The sequence below is a fragment of the Ursus americanus genome, chromosome 35 (assembly GCF_024610735.1).
Source record: "Ursus americanus isolate L20-20 chromosome 35, mUrsAme1.1.p, whole genome shotgun sequence".
Classification (NCBI taxonomy): Eukaryota; Metazoa; Chordata; class Mammalia; order Carnivora; family Ursidae; genus Ursus; species Ursus americanus.
The window spans coordinates 20,482,812-20,498,014 of NC_142161.1; the positions used below are offsets into that span (position 1 = coordinate 20,482,812).

General features: G+C 36.0%; 1 long non-coding RNA gene across 1 annotated transcript in view; it reads left to right on the top strand.

Annotated features, from left to right (window-relative positions):
- The first annotated feature begins 230 nt into the window (after positions 1-230).
- Positions 231-15,203, top strand: part of LOC148107125 (uncharacterized) — a 79,112-nt gene continuing 64,139 nt past the window's right edge. The window contains exon 1 of the long non-coding RNA XR_015723095.1: positions 231-336. This is a non-coding gene — a long non-coding RNA (uncharacterized LOC148107125). The remainder of the gene's footprint in view (positions 337-15,203) is intronic.

Genomic DNA, 15,203 nt, shown 5'->3' on the forward strand with positions numbered 1-15,203 from the left:
CTTCTTCCTCTATATAATAATTACTGTGAAAACAGTTTTTTCCTCTTTTGTTGACTTTTGTGTCCCCCAAACTCAAAAGAATACCTAGCACATTGAAGGTGCTGAATAAATATTTGTTGAAAGTAATGGAGGTTTTGGAATTCACTCTATACTTGCGATTTTTTTAAATTGATCTTGTCATTATGAGACTGCTTTCTAATATGCTTTTCTTTTTCTCCCCAAAGACAGACAAGTCATTTCCAAATGAGAATGGGATTCTAGCAGAGGATACTTCTTGTGAAATTTAGTTCATTACCTCTTGCTTGTGAAGCACTGAAGTTTCCCAAAATCTCTATGGTATGATAGTTTATGTCTTTATTCTATGATTCATTCACTTTTAAAAACTAATAAGTGCAATCTTGCAAAAACGAATATATTAAAAAGGCACAAAGCATCAATTCATGAGCTTTGGGAATTTTTTAAAAAGGTATTGGGATGTTATACAAAAGCTAGAAATAGAAGAATTCAAATTAAATTGTGTTTTCCAGAAATATCAACTGAGATTTTAATTCAAAAGTTAAATGCAAATATTTTATAGCAGTCTTTCAATTATTCTTATAAATTCAAGTGTTTGGTTTTGTCATATACCCATGTTTGTGCATCCATGTTATGTTGACCTTGAAATAGCAAAATTAAGTAAGTAGAAGCAGTTATAAACATAGAGGACATTATGCTAAGTTAAATACAGCAGTCAGAGAAGGACAAAGACCTTGTAATTTCATTTATGCGAGATAGCTAAAATAGTCAAACTCATAGAAGCACGGAATAGAATAGTGGTTGTTGAAGTTGGGAGGAGGGAAAAATAGGGAGTCATTGTTCAATGAGTATAAAGTTTCAGTTATGCATGATGAATACATTTTAGAGGTCTGTACAGCATTTTGCATACAGTTAATACTGTATTATAATTTTAAAGATCTGTTAAGAGGGTAGATCTCATGTTAAGTTTCCTACATGCACACAGAAGAGGCACAAGAATAGTTTTGGAGGTGATATGTCTAATTACCTTGATCATGGTGATGATACAGCAGGTGTTTATATATATGTAAATATATGCAGCTCTTTGTATATTAAGCATACTTCCGTAAAACTACTAAAATAAGTTTCTCCTCTGCAAGATGTATAAAACTAGAGGAGGACATATTAAGAACCAGACCTTTTGATCCCTGGATGAAGGGTAAATAAAAATGCCTTAGCTCTATACATCACTCCTCTTTCCATTTAAAAATAAATATTGTAGTTTGGGAATGAACATGAATATGAAGCTCAAAAAAACCTTAGACCTCATCTTTCACTTGTCATGAGCTTATGAAAGTCACTCCTCTGTACACTTAACTTTCTTCATCTGCTTTCTTTTAAAAAATATATATATATTTTTATTTATTTGAGAGAGAGCATGAGCAGGGGGAGGAGCAGAAGGAGAGGGACAAACAGACTCTGTGTTGAATGTGGGCCCAGTGTGGGGCTTGAACTCATCACCCTGAGGTCATGACCTGAGCCAAAATCAAGAGTCAGACACTTAACTGATTGAAGCACCCAGGTGCCCCTTCTTCGTCTGTTTAATGAGAAATTAGAACTTAATTTCTTCTGTCCTTTGCTAAACTAAAATCCAATGATTAAGCCCCTTAGACATAAAATAAATTAGGCTTTTCATAATAAGATTATGTTTTAAATTTACAAATGATTTAAAGACCCTCTATTCTCTTCCAATCTACTTTTCAGAAAAGGTATGTCAATACAGTGAATTGATACAATTGAACTTACATCACTGGATAATAATGTTACTTTTATAAGGGCAAATAGAACAAAAACATCCTTTTCATGAAATTGTTCTGAACTCTCATTTTGATCTGTATTCCTATAAAAATATATTTTCAGTTTTTTCAGTAGTTTGGACTCTAATTTTCAGAACCCATGGGCCCTCTGCCTTCAGTTAACATTAATGCACAGTCTCAAAATTTTCTTCCGCATTTTTAGGTTAAATGCACAGAATAAAGCTTACTGTTAAATTGATTTTTGCAATATAAAGCCTTTTCCACTGCATTGCCTACCCATGACCCTAAAATGAATGCCACCCATCATTGTTTTTTCATGCAAACTTTCAGGTAAAGCCTATAGTCTGAAATGCTTGACTTAGTGACTGAGCGGAATGGGGGAAGCCAACCACAATTTTACAAGCCGGGTATGTCATCGCTCTGTCTTACCCTCAGCTTCACAAATCATTGAGGAAAACAAAGCAATTGTAGGTAAATTTATCATCTTCACACAATTCTACAATCATAAATATATCTGTTCCTTTTTTTAAAGATATTTGAGAGGGAGACACAGTGAGTGGGGGGAGGGGCAGAGGGAGAGACTCTCCAAGGAGACTCCCTACTCAGTGCAGAGCCTGATGCAGGGCTTGATCTCACAACCCACGAAATCATGACCTGAGCAAAAACCAAGAGTTGGTTGCCTAACTGACTGAGCCACCAGGCACCCCTTAAATATACCTTTTCTTAAATTCTGCTTCTTCGGTTAGAGAAATCTTCTAACGATGCCCAATTCTTCTGTTAGTTCTGTCCTACTTTCCTCTTCCTTAGGTACTTCTTGTCTTTAATCTTTCTCAGGGATCTGCACTCTCTCTCATATACTAAATCCCCATTTTTCCATTTCAAGTCATTGAAACTTCTGTGTCTGCTAGGTTCAAAATAAGAGTTTGAATTTTTCATTCATAATTTTTCACATTGGTGGTCTGCTGTTCACAAAGAAAGAGTGTGACGCACAGGGAGGCCTCCCATGTGCCATTCATGTTAGGATTTATTTGTAAACTGCAACCTCATGGGGAGGCTGATTTGATAGCTACAGCAGCTCAGGTTTAGCAAATATTGGAACATGCTTTAATGTCCCCTGTCTCCGGAGCCGCTCTAAAAAGATTAAAATCCTAACCTGAGCCGTGAATGTCTTTTCTTTAGAAGCAAGGGGAATATATGCCTGGTGGATGGGGTAGCCACTGCTAACAATAATTGAATGGATTGCTTTGAGAGTTGATAAAACAGTTTAGTTTTTTTCTTTCCCGTTAACATGGCTGCAGCATGGTCTGAACCAAAGAACTTTTTCAGTATCTCTGTCAGACTGATACACAGTTTCCCTATCTCTAAACAAATACTGATGCAAATCCAAACAACAGGAATTAATTAGGAAATACAGCCATAAGAATAAAAAGAATCTCTCAAGTGTGGAATTTTTATTTGGCATATTTTACACAGGAAACTTTATGTTAATAGGCACAAATGTGAGTTTATAATTTCCCAAAACTTAGTGGTTATTTTTGCTTACATATTTTAAGTATGAAGAAAATTATAGAATAATAAGTAATGAACCTCCTTGTAACTAAGAAACCAGTTTCATCAATTAAAAACTCTTGGTCTTGGGGCATCTGGGCGGCTTAGTCGTTAAGCGTCTGCCTTCGGCTCAGGGCCTGATCCTGGCGTTCTGGGATCGAGCCCCACATCAGGCTCCTCCGCTGGGAGCCTGCTTCTTCCTCTCCCACTCCCCCTGCTTGTGTTCCCTCTCTCGCTGGCTGTCTCTCTCTCTCTCTCTGTCAAATAAATAAATAAAATCTTTAAAAAACAAAACAAAAAAACTCTTAGCCTTTGATCATCTATACCTCTCCCACTCTACCTTCTCAACTGAATTACTTTGGAAAATCAAAGCATCGTATGATTTCAACCTGAAGTATTTTATTATGTGCTCCAAAAGTAAAAACAAACAAAAACCAGATAATAATAATAATAATAATAATAATAATAATAATAATAATAGAACACCATTTTCACTCTTTAAAAATTAGCAATATCTCCTCAGTACCTTCAAATTTAGTTGTTTGTAGTTAGTGCAGTTATCTAAGTAATGTTTAATAGCTGATTTGTTCAAGTTATGACCAAATCCCACACACTGTATTTATGTAATGTCTCAAGTTCTCATCTCTTTTTTCTCAATGGACATTTTTGAAATTATATATAAATTAGAAGATTACAGCTTAAAAAATTGTTACAAAGTACGCAAGTATCACCCAACAAATAGAATACAACTGTACACCCGAATCATTCCTTTAACCCCTCTACTGAAAGCTAGCAACTGTTTCGACTTCTCTCATGGTATGTTTTGAACATCTATACCAGTTTCTGTAAGGTGTATTTCAAGTAGGGAATTTCTGGGAAATACCTTATGTATATATTGAACTTTAGTATATTGCCAAGTAATTTTTCCAAAGTGGTTGTAACAAATTGTACTGCCAGCAGCAATATATGAAAAATTCAGTTTCTCTATAGCATCCGCAATACTTGCAGTTTGACCACTCTTTAAAGATGTTTGTCATTCCGGTGAGTATGTGAGTGTGTCCCACTGTGGTTTAATGGACATTTCTCTCATCACTCATAAAACTAACCATTTGGATATCCTTTGTCCCACTCTTTTGCATATTTATGTTGAGGCTTTTGTGGTCATAAGTATTGCCAAAGGCTGCATTCTGTGGCTTGTCATTTCTTTTTTAATTCACAGAGAAGTTTGTAATTTAGTCCAGTTTATTGAATTTTTTCCCCATTTTTGGTGCATAAATTATGTGTTATGTTTAAATGACTCTTTCCCTCTTCAAGTTAATGAAAGTATTTGTCATTATCTTCTGGAAGATTGTGTTTTCATATTTAAAACGTCATCTGGAATTTATTTTTTTTTTAATATGGTATAAGGTGGGATCCAAGCTTCATTTTTATCCATGTGCATATCCAATTAAAACAAAAACTAATTATTGAAAAGACCATTTTCTCCCACTTATATGCAGCATTGGCCTATTTACAAATAGGTTGGCTATATATTTATATGTTTATTTCAGGACTATTCATGGTGTTGCATTGGTCTTTCTGTGCCTCCTTTATTATTACAGTGCTGTTTTAATTGCTGTAGTTTCCCTAATAGTACTAGATATCTGAACTGTGAGTTCTCAAACTTTGATCTTTTCCAAACCCGTCTGGGCTCTTCTTGCTCCTTGACATTTCCATATAAATGTTAGAATTTGCAGTTTCCATGAAAAACAACATTATCAACATCATGCTGGGATCATACTAAATTTATATATCCACACAGACAGACATGGCAGATTTATAATTTTGAGTGATCAAATCTATGAACATGGCATATTCCCTTCTTGGATTCAAATTTTCTTTTATCTCAATAGTATCAATGGTTTCTTCTCAGAGGTTTTAGAACATGCTTCATTAGATCTATTAGTTAGAATTCTAGAAAAGTACTTCATAGAAATGATGGTTAAGAATCCCTTTATGACCTCATGAACATAGCTTTCAAATAATTCAGAAATAAGTGATATTTGCTATAAGTTATTCATAGATTTCTTTTAAGAGACTAAATAATTTCCCTTATATTACTAATCAGATTAAAATTTGGGATAGCTTTTGGTTCCATATGAATTTTAGGATTTCTGTAAAAAAGGCCATTGCTGAGAGATTCCATTAAATCTGTCAATTGCTTTGGATAGTAATGGACATTTTAGCCATATGAAGTCTTCAGTCCTTGAACACAGGATGTCTTTTTCTTTTTAAATTTCAGCTTTATTGAAGTATAATTAACAAAGTTGTAGCGTTTATATCATTGTGGTGATTTGATATATGTATATGTTGTGAAAGGATTTCTTCCCTTCTAACTAACAAATCTATTGCCTCACATATTTACTTTTCAAAAAAAAATTTGTGAGAATATCTAAGTTCGACACTCAGCAGATTTTAATTATACAATATAGTGTTATCAACTATAGTCATTATGTTTTACATTAGATACTCAAACCTTACACCTGAAAATATATACCTTCCTCCAACCTCTCCCTATTTCCTTCAACTTCCAATCCTGAGAACCACTTTTCTGCTTTTTGTTTTGTGAGTTTGACTTTCTTCTTCATTTTCGAATTCCACATATAAGTGATACCTAGCAGTATTTGTCTTTGTCTGGCTTATATCCCTTAGCATAATGCCCTCAAGGTTTGTTGTCCCAAACGTCAAGATTTCTCATGACTCTGTAATATTCCATTGGAGGTATATGCCACATTTTCTTTATCCATTCATCCATCACTGGACATTTAGAAAGCTTTCAACCCTTGTCTGTTGTGAATAATGTTGTAATGAGCTTCAAAGTATATATACCTCTTTAAAATACTGTTTTCAATTACTTTGGTACAGACCCAGGAATGTGATAACTAGATGATTAGGTACTTCTATTTTCAATTTTTTGAGAAAACTCCATACAGTTTTCCTTAGCGGTTATACAAGTTTACAGTCACACCAACATGCACAAGGTTTCCTTTTGTCTGACATCCTCACCAACACTTGTTATATCTTGTCTTTTGATGACAGCTGTTCTGATAGGTGTAAGATGATATCTCACTGTGCTTTGGATTTGCATTGCACTGATGATTAGTTATGTTGAGCCTCTGTTCATGTACTTGGTCATTTGTTTGCTGTATTTGAAAAATGTCTATTCAGTCTTCTGCCCATTTTTAATTTGGTTACTTATTGCTATTGAAGTGTATTGAGTTCTTTAAGTATTTGGGGTATTATCAGGTATATGATTTGCAAATATTTTCTCCCATACCATGTTGCCATTTCATTTTGTTGATAGATTTCTCTTCCACATAGAAGTTTATAGTTTAATGTAGTCCCATTTTTTTTTTTTTTTTTTTTTTTTTTTTTTTGCTTTTGTTGTCTTTGCTTTTGTGTCAAGTTCAAAACATCATTGCCAAGACCAATGTTAAGGAGAATTTCCCTTATGTTTTCTATTAGGAGTTTTATGGTTTTAAGTCTTATGTTCAAGTTTGCAACCCATTTTGAGTATTTTCCTATGGTGTAAGACAGAGGTAGTTCCATTATTTTGCATGCATTTGCATTTATTAAAAAGACTTTACCTTGTAGTTTCTATATTTTGGGGCCTTTTGATGAAAATCATATATGCATGGGTTTATTTCTGTGCTCTCTATTCTGTTCCATTGATCGATGGGTCTACTTTTATGCTGAAACCATACAGTTTTGATTACCAAAGCTTTGTAATATAGTTTGAAGTCAGAAATTATAATGCCTTCAGCTTTGTTATTTCTTCTCAAGATTGCTTTAACAATCAAGGTTCTTTTGCAGTTCCACACAAATATTAGGATTGTTTTTCTATTGTGAAAAATGCCATTAGAATTTGGGTCGGGACTGAATTGAATCTGTAGATTGCCTTAGGTAGTATGGACATTTTAACAATATTCTTCCAATTCGCCAACTCAAAATATACTTCCATTTTGTGTGTGTGTGTGTGTAGTCTTTAATTTTCTTCATCAACATCTTACAGTTTTCATTGTACAGATTTTTCACCTCCATGGTTAATTTTATTCCCATGTATTTTAGTCCTTCTGATGCACTTGTAAATGGGATTATTTTTAAAGTTTCTTTTTCTGATAGTTCATTGTTGGTGTAGAGAAATGCAAATGATTTTGTATGTTGATTTTATATCCTGGAACTTTACTGAATTTATTTATTAGTTTTAACGTTTTTTTTTTTTTTTGGATGGAGTCTTTATGGTTTTCTATATGCAATATATCACCTGCAAAAAGAAACAGTTTTTACTTTTCTATTTAGATGCCTTTTCCCCCCATTATCTAATTGTTCTAGGGAGGACTTCCAATACTATACAGAATTAAAGTGGTGAGGGTGGACATCCTTCTCTTCCTGATTTTGGAGTAAAATCTTTGAGTTTTTCACAGCTGATGATGATGTAACCTGTGGATTTATCATATATGGTCTTTACTATGTTGTTATGTTTCCTCTATATAGTTTTTTGAGGGCTTTTAAAATCGTGAATGATTGCTGAAGTTTGTCAGATGTGTTTTTCTGAATCTTGTGAGATAATCATGATTTTTATGCTGCTGCTTGTTATTGTGGTGTATCCCATTGATTGATTTGTGGATACTGAGCTATTCTTGCATCCCTGAAATAAATCCCATTTGATCATGGTGTATGATCTCTTTAACGTATTGTTGAATTTAGCTTGAATATTGTTTTAGAATCAATGTCATGTTGTCCTCCATAAATGAATTTGGAAGTGTTTTTTCCTCTTCTTTTTCTTCTTTGGTTTTTTTTGTTGTTTTGTTTTTTTGTTTTTGAAGAGTTTGAGAAACATTGGCATTAATTCTTCTTTAAATGTTTGGTAGAATTCACCCCTGAAGCCATTTGGTCCTAGACTTTTCTATGTTGGGAGTTTTCTAATTACTGATTACTCTCCTTACCAATAATTGGTATGTTCAGGTTTTTATAATTATTCATGGTTCAGTCTTCATAGGTTACATATTTCTAGAAATTTATCCATTCTAGGTTGTAAATTTTTTGCATACAACAGTCCACAGTAGTGTCTTATGATCTTTTGTATTTCTGTGGTATCTGTTGCAATGACTCATCTTTTATTTATAACTTTACTATGTTCTCTTTTTTCTTATTAATTCTAAGTAAAGGCTTGTCTATTTTGTTTACTTAAAAAGAACTGAGTTCTGTTGCTATTTTTATTTATTTAGTTAGTTTCTGTGTCCTTTATTTCCATTTGAATGTATTTCTTCCTTCCACTAACTCTGGGCTTAGTTTGCTCTTAAGTTCCTTGAGATGGAAAGTTAGGTTATTTGAGCTCTTTCTTTTTTCTTAATGTAGGCATTTATTTCTATGAATATCCTTCTGAGAACTGCTTTCAGTGTAGCCCATAAGTTTTAGTGTGTTGTATTTTCATTGGTCTCAAGAAAATTCTGATTTCCTTTGATTTATTTTTTTAACCCATAGATTATTCAATAGCATATAGGTTAATATCCACATATTTATGAGTTTTCTTGATTTCATTTCATACAGTTGTCTTAGGAAAAGATGCTTGATATGATTTTAGTATTCTTTAATTTATTAAGACTTATTGGCCTAAAAAATAAGCTATGCTGGGAAATGATTCATTTGCACTTAAAAAATATGTTTTTTGCTGCTGCTGGATAGAATGTTCTGTAAATGTCAAGTCCATCTGGCCTAACATGTTGTTTAAGTTCAATATTTCCTTACTGATTATCCTTTGGGATGATCTATACAGCACTGAAAGTTTGGTGTTGACATCCCCTACTACTATTTCTTCCTTCATGTCTGATAACATTTTCTTTTGTATATTTAGCTGCACCTATGTTGGGCACACAAATATTTACAAATGTTATATCCTCTTGGATTTCCCCCTTTGTAATTATTTAATGACCTTTGTTTTTTAATTACAGTCTTTGGCTTTAAGTCATTTTTAAGTCTATATTTTTAAGTCTATTTTGATATAAGTATAGTTATTCCAGCTTTCTTTAAGATTTCATTTGCATGAAGTATATTTTTCTATGTGTTCACTTTCAGTGTGTCCTTACAGCTAATGGAAGTCTCATATAGGCAGCACACATTTGGGTCTTGTATTTTTATCCATCAGCCACTCTGTCCCTTGACTGGAGAATTTTGTCCATTTACATTTAAAGTAATTATTGATAGGTATGGACTTATTATTGTCATTTGTTAATTGTTTTACGTTTGTTGTGATTACTTTCTTCCTTTTTTTTCTTCTGTTCTTTAGGTATTTGATTTGATCATTTTCGTTAGTAGTATGGTTAGATTGTTTTCTCTTTATCTTTTGTGTATCCACTATAGGTTTTTGTTTGCATTACATTGGGTCTAAAATGGTCTATTGTTAACTGGTAGCAACTTAACTTTTAACACATACTAAAGTTCTACATTCTTTCTTTCCATGTTTTAGTTTTTAATTTTATAATTTACACATTTTTACCTTGTGTGTCATTAATAAAATATTATAATTAGAATTAGTTTAATATTTCTGAGTTTTAACCTTTCTAGTAAAGTTATATGTGATTAATACATATACTGGAGTATTCTGAATTTATATTTACTATATTAAATTGACACTTTTTACATTTTTTTGTTCATGTTATTTCAGCTTGACGAACTCACTTTAATATTTCTTGTGAGGCTGGTCTAGTGGTGATGAACCACTTCAGCTATAATTGTCTGGAAAATTCTTTTAATTCTGAAGGATACATTAGCTGGGTATAGTATTGTTGATTGGCAGTTTTGTTTTGTTTTTTCCTTTCACATCTTTGGATACATCATGCAGCTCACTCTGGCCTGCAAAGTTTCTGCTAAAAAAAATTGCCTATACTCATGTGGTAGTTCCCTTGTACATAACCAGTTGTTTTCTCTTGCTGCCTTAAGATTCTCTTCTTGTCTTTAACATTTGACACTTTAATTATAGTGTGTCTTTGTGTGGATATGTTTAGAGTCATCCTAATGAAATTCTCTGTATTTCCTGGATCTGGATATCTCTTTTTCTCCAGGTTAGGGAAATTTTTGTCATAACTTATTTGAATAAGTTTTCTACCCTTTTGCCTCTTTCTTTTCCTTCTAGGGTATCTATAATGTGTATATTGGCCTGTTTGTTGGTATCGATGAGGTTGGGGAATATACATGAGGTTCAGTGGGGTTGAGTCCGGAGCCGACAACCAAGAAAGAATTCTTGAGGCGTCTTTGGTACAAAATGGTGGTTTATTAAAGCATGGGGACAGGACCCGTGGGCAGAAAGAGCTGCTGCCCCGGGGTTGTGAGGAATGGCCCATTATATACCCTCAAGTTGGGAGGGGGTTAGGGATAGCGTAAGTCTCTAAGGAATTTTGGAAGCAAGGTTTCCAGGACCTTGAGGGGGCTAGCTATTGTTGGGAAAAGGTCATTTATTACTGTCTAATAAAACCCGAGTCATGAGACCCTTCAGATGTATATCAGTGGGCCATTTGCTTGGGGGATGATTGCCAATATGTATCTTGGGGAGGGGGGTTAGAGATAAAGGAAGTTTCCAAAGGAATTTTTATACATTAAAGTAGACTTACAGGATCTTGGTGGAGGGGGGGGGCTCAGGCTAGGATTGCCTTTTGCCCTTAGCAGAGTATTAACATCAAGGCAGCTGAGTTCCTAGAGGAATGTCACCATTCCTGTTTCAAGGACTTGTCAATGGGCTGTAGGTAGTAAGGACTGTTTCTTTGTCCTTTAGGGCAGCCAGGTGTGCCTGAGGAATGTTGCATACATCCCCGGGGGTAGGGGGGAGGTTTCAGGGTGTCAGCTTCTGCTTTGTCCTCAGCTTGCCTTCCGTTCCCTCATCAGGATCAGGTAAGTCCCTCAATTTATCGTCACTCTTTTTCATTCATTTCATTTTTTTCTTCTGATTAGATGTATTCCACTGCCTTATCTTTGTGTTTGTTGATTTTTTTTTCTTCCACTTGATTTTGCCTGCTGTTAGACCCCTCCATTCAGTGTTTCTTAGTTACTGCATTTTTCAGCACTGTGGTTTCTGTTGGATACTTTACTTTCTCCTATTTTTAGTCTCTGTTGAAATTCTTACTTCAGTCATACATTTTCCTCCTGATCTCAGTGAGCATCTTTCTGACCATTATTTGAACTCTTTGTTGTGGAAATCACTTCCATCTGTTTCATTAAGGTCTTTTTTCGGGAGTTTTATGTTCTTTTGTTGAGAAACACATTCCTCAATTTCTTCTTTTTCCTCTACTCTCTGAATTGATTTCTGCAAAGGTGCTAAAACACCCACATCCCCTCTCTTGACAGAGTGGTCTTTTGTAGGAGATAGACCCTATTGTTCAGCCCGGCCTGCTTTATTGGGTGTCTCCCAAACCTTTGTGATTGTATCTATCACTTTCTCTGTTCTTAGTTGAGGGTGTAGCAAGAACTGTAAGTGTCCCAAAAGGAAGGACTTCAGTCAGCCCCAAGATGCAGTCTCTATGGAAACCAGACCCTCAAGCAGCAGCTTTTGAAGTATATAGAGAGATCTCTTTCAAAGAAAGATAAGGAGATGGGCATTTCTGACTTTTCCTTGATACTGAGCCCTTGCTAGGTAAGAACTGGCTTTTTGCAAATGCAGCCCCACTGGTCACCACAGCCAGTTATCAAGGGGTTATACCTGTAAGAGCAAAGCACCGCTCATGTGTACAAGCTCCTTCCGCGGAAATGTAGGTGATTTTGAACAGGCTATAAGAAGAATGTGGAGATGGTGAGTTTGTTGGGGGAAAATTACCATCAGCCCCTAGTTGTGTGCTGCATTAGAACCCTGACCCTCAGGCAGCGGCTCTTAAAACATGTAAATAGGCCTCTTTTAGGGAAAGACTGGGAGATGAGAATTTATTCTCCCTGTACTGATCCCTGAGGAAATAACTGTTTAAGAATTGTTCTCTGGTTACAGACTTATGGGACTAGCTAACACAAGCCTTTCTGGCCAGCCAAGCCATGTGATGTAAGGATGCATCCCTTGGGTGGCAACCACAAAAGCTGGGGTGCAAGAAGTATGCACAAATTTCTTCTAGGAAGATGCTGGCAACATGAAGCGGACCAGACGGAGAACCTGGATAGAGCAGGCGTCAGCTTCCCTGGTATTGGCAGGAGGGTAATTAGACCCTAGATGAGTGCAGAATTAGAGGTCTTACCCTAAGGCGCTGTTTTAATGTTTGAAAATGCGCCTCTTTCAGGGAAAGACTGGAGGTGAGCAATTCTCTCTATTCCCTCTGCACTGAACCCAAGGAGGGGGTGGGGAATAGCTGGTTAAGAACTGTTTCTTTGTTGCTACAATCCTGTGGAATCAGAAAAAGAAAGCCCCACTGGCTGCCAGAGCTAAGTAATTGAGAGATGCAACCTCTGGGTGGCAGCTGCAAAAGATGGGTCCCAAACAGGAGTCCAACTCCTTCCGGAGAGGTACCAGCAACCCAGAGCAGGCTAGAAGAATGTAGAAACAGTCCCTGAGGCCTCAACTGTGTCCAGGGAGGGTTACAGTGAGCTCCTAATCCTGTGCAAAATAAGGTGCCTTACCCTCAGGCAACATCTTTTTAAAGTGTGGAAATAGGCCTCTTTCAGGGAAAAGCTGGGAGTTTCTGTCTGTTCCCTTTACATTGAGCCCTGGGGGAAGCTATTGAGAGCTTGTTAAGTAGTGTGGCTTTGTATAGTCTAGTGGGTTTCCTGGATACCCGTCCCATTGGCTGTCGGAGCTGGATGTTTTGGAGGCCTGTCTCAGGAGGAAGTCTTAAAAGTTGGGCACTATATGTTGGGTCCAATTTTTTTGCTCTTAAGGGAACTGAGCATTCACTCCCTTTCTGTGTCGCTGGGCTAAGGGGGGGGGTGTTCATGGGGAAAGTGTGTCTCAGACTTTACTATCTATTTTGCTGTGGGTATTTTCTTGCTTAGGAGTTGCTCGTCAGGTTCCTGGATTTCTTTCGGAGGTAAGTGTAATCCACACGCAGTCTATATTTGGTGTGTCTGTGGGAGGAAGGCAGTTCAGGAACCTCCTATGTCACTTTTTTGGCTTGGACTGTGGAGTGTCTTTCCACTTTTTGTGTTCTCTTCAAATTCTTTCATCAATAGTTTGTAGTTTTCAGTGTGCGCGTCTTTCACACCTTAGTTCGCTTTATTCCTAAGTATTTTATTATTTTTGTGTCTATCGTAAATGAATTTTTTAAAATTTTCTATTCAGATAATTCATTGTTAGTGTGTGGAAATGCAACTGACTTTTGTATGTTGGTTTTTCTTATATACTGCCACATTATTCAATTTGTCTAACAGGTCTTTCTTTGGCTAGGGTGGGGATGAAGAGTCTTTAAGGTTTTTATATTTAAGATCAAGTCATCTGAAAACCAGAACAATTTTTCTTTTTCCTTTTTGTTTTAAATACCTTTTCTTTTTGTGGCCTAAGCACTCTATCTAAATTCACCAGTACCTTGTTGAAAGAAGTGGTGAGAGTGGGAATGTTTGTCATGTTCTTTAAATTGGAGGAAAAGCTTTCAACTTTTCATTGTTTCATATGATGTTAGTTGTGGGGTTTTCTTATATTGCTTTTATTATTTTGAAGCAATTTCCCTCTATTCCAGTTGTTCAGTTATTATGAAAGGGTGTTGAATTTTATCAAATGCTTTTTATTATTTTTGTTAAAATTACTAAGTGATTTTTATCTTCTATTCTGTTAATGTGGTCTATTAAATAATTACTTTGTGTATGTTGAGCCATCCTTATATCCCAGCAATAAGTCCCTCTTAGTCATTGCGTATGATCTTTTCAATGTATTGTTGAATTCAATTTGCTGGTAAGGCTTTTCTGTTGAGCAGATCTCCCATTAGCGCGTCGGCCTGCAGAATTTTCAGACCTGCACAAAACTGTCCTTAGCCCTGCAAAAACCCATCCTTAGCCCTGCAAGGATATTTGAGGAGCACAGTACAGCATCCACTACACCAAGACCCATGATGCTCCCATTACTCCCTTCCGTGAAGAGGAAAATTGACCAGAGCAGGCCCAGGCCAGGAGGCCCCCGTAGATGGAAAGTTACTAACAATAAGCTAGGGATAACCAGAAGCCCTACTGGGAGCAAGAGATAACCAGCCGTTTCTGCTTTTGTAAACAGGCTTCTCACCACAGGCTCCCTGCACTACTGTTCCCCCCTAAAGCAGCCCCCCACTCCCCCAGTTTAAACCCACCTACCAGCAGTCAGAATAGCCCTTGGAACCTGACTGCCTGCAGTGCCATATAAAAGCCCTATAATCCCATTGCCCAGGGCCCAGAATTTGGAGCGGGAGCTCATCTGGGTCCGCCCACATAAAATAGATCCGAGTTTTACTTCTCCCAGGGTCACTTCGTCTCTCGCCAGCCTGATTCTTATTTTTCCGCAACATCCTCAGGGTTGTCCATTAAAGACAGTGTAATATAGAGCCACGTCTCTACCTATAGATGGGCTGTTAAAAGTTAAACTGAAGAGTTAAGCCAAATTTTCCACCTCCCTGAGTTAGGGAAAAAAAAAATTTCCATTCGCAAAATTAAAAAATTAAGCAAATGCAAAGAAATAAGCAGATGAAAGAAATAAAATGAAGGTCTTGAACTTGTTCAAAGGGTTTTTTCCCCCCTTTGGGAAAAAATACCTAGTATTTTGTAATCTTTATATTGTAACAATGAAATTTGCACCTTTTTTTCTCTTTAGTGTGCAGGATAGTTTCTTACCTCCTTATAAAAGACATCTAATTAATACAAGTAGATCTGTTACTTGCT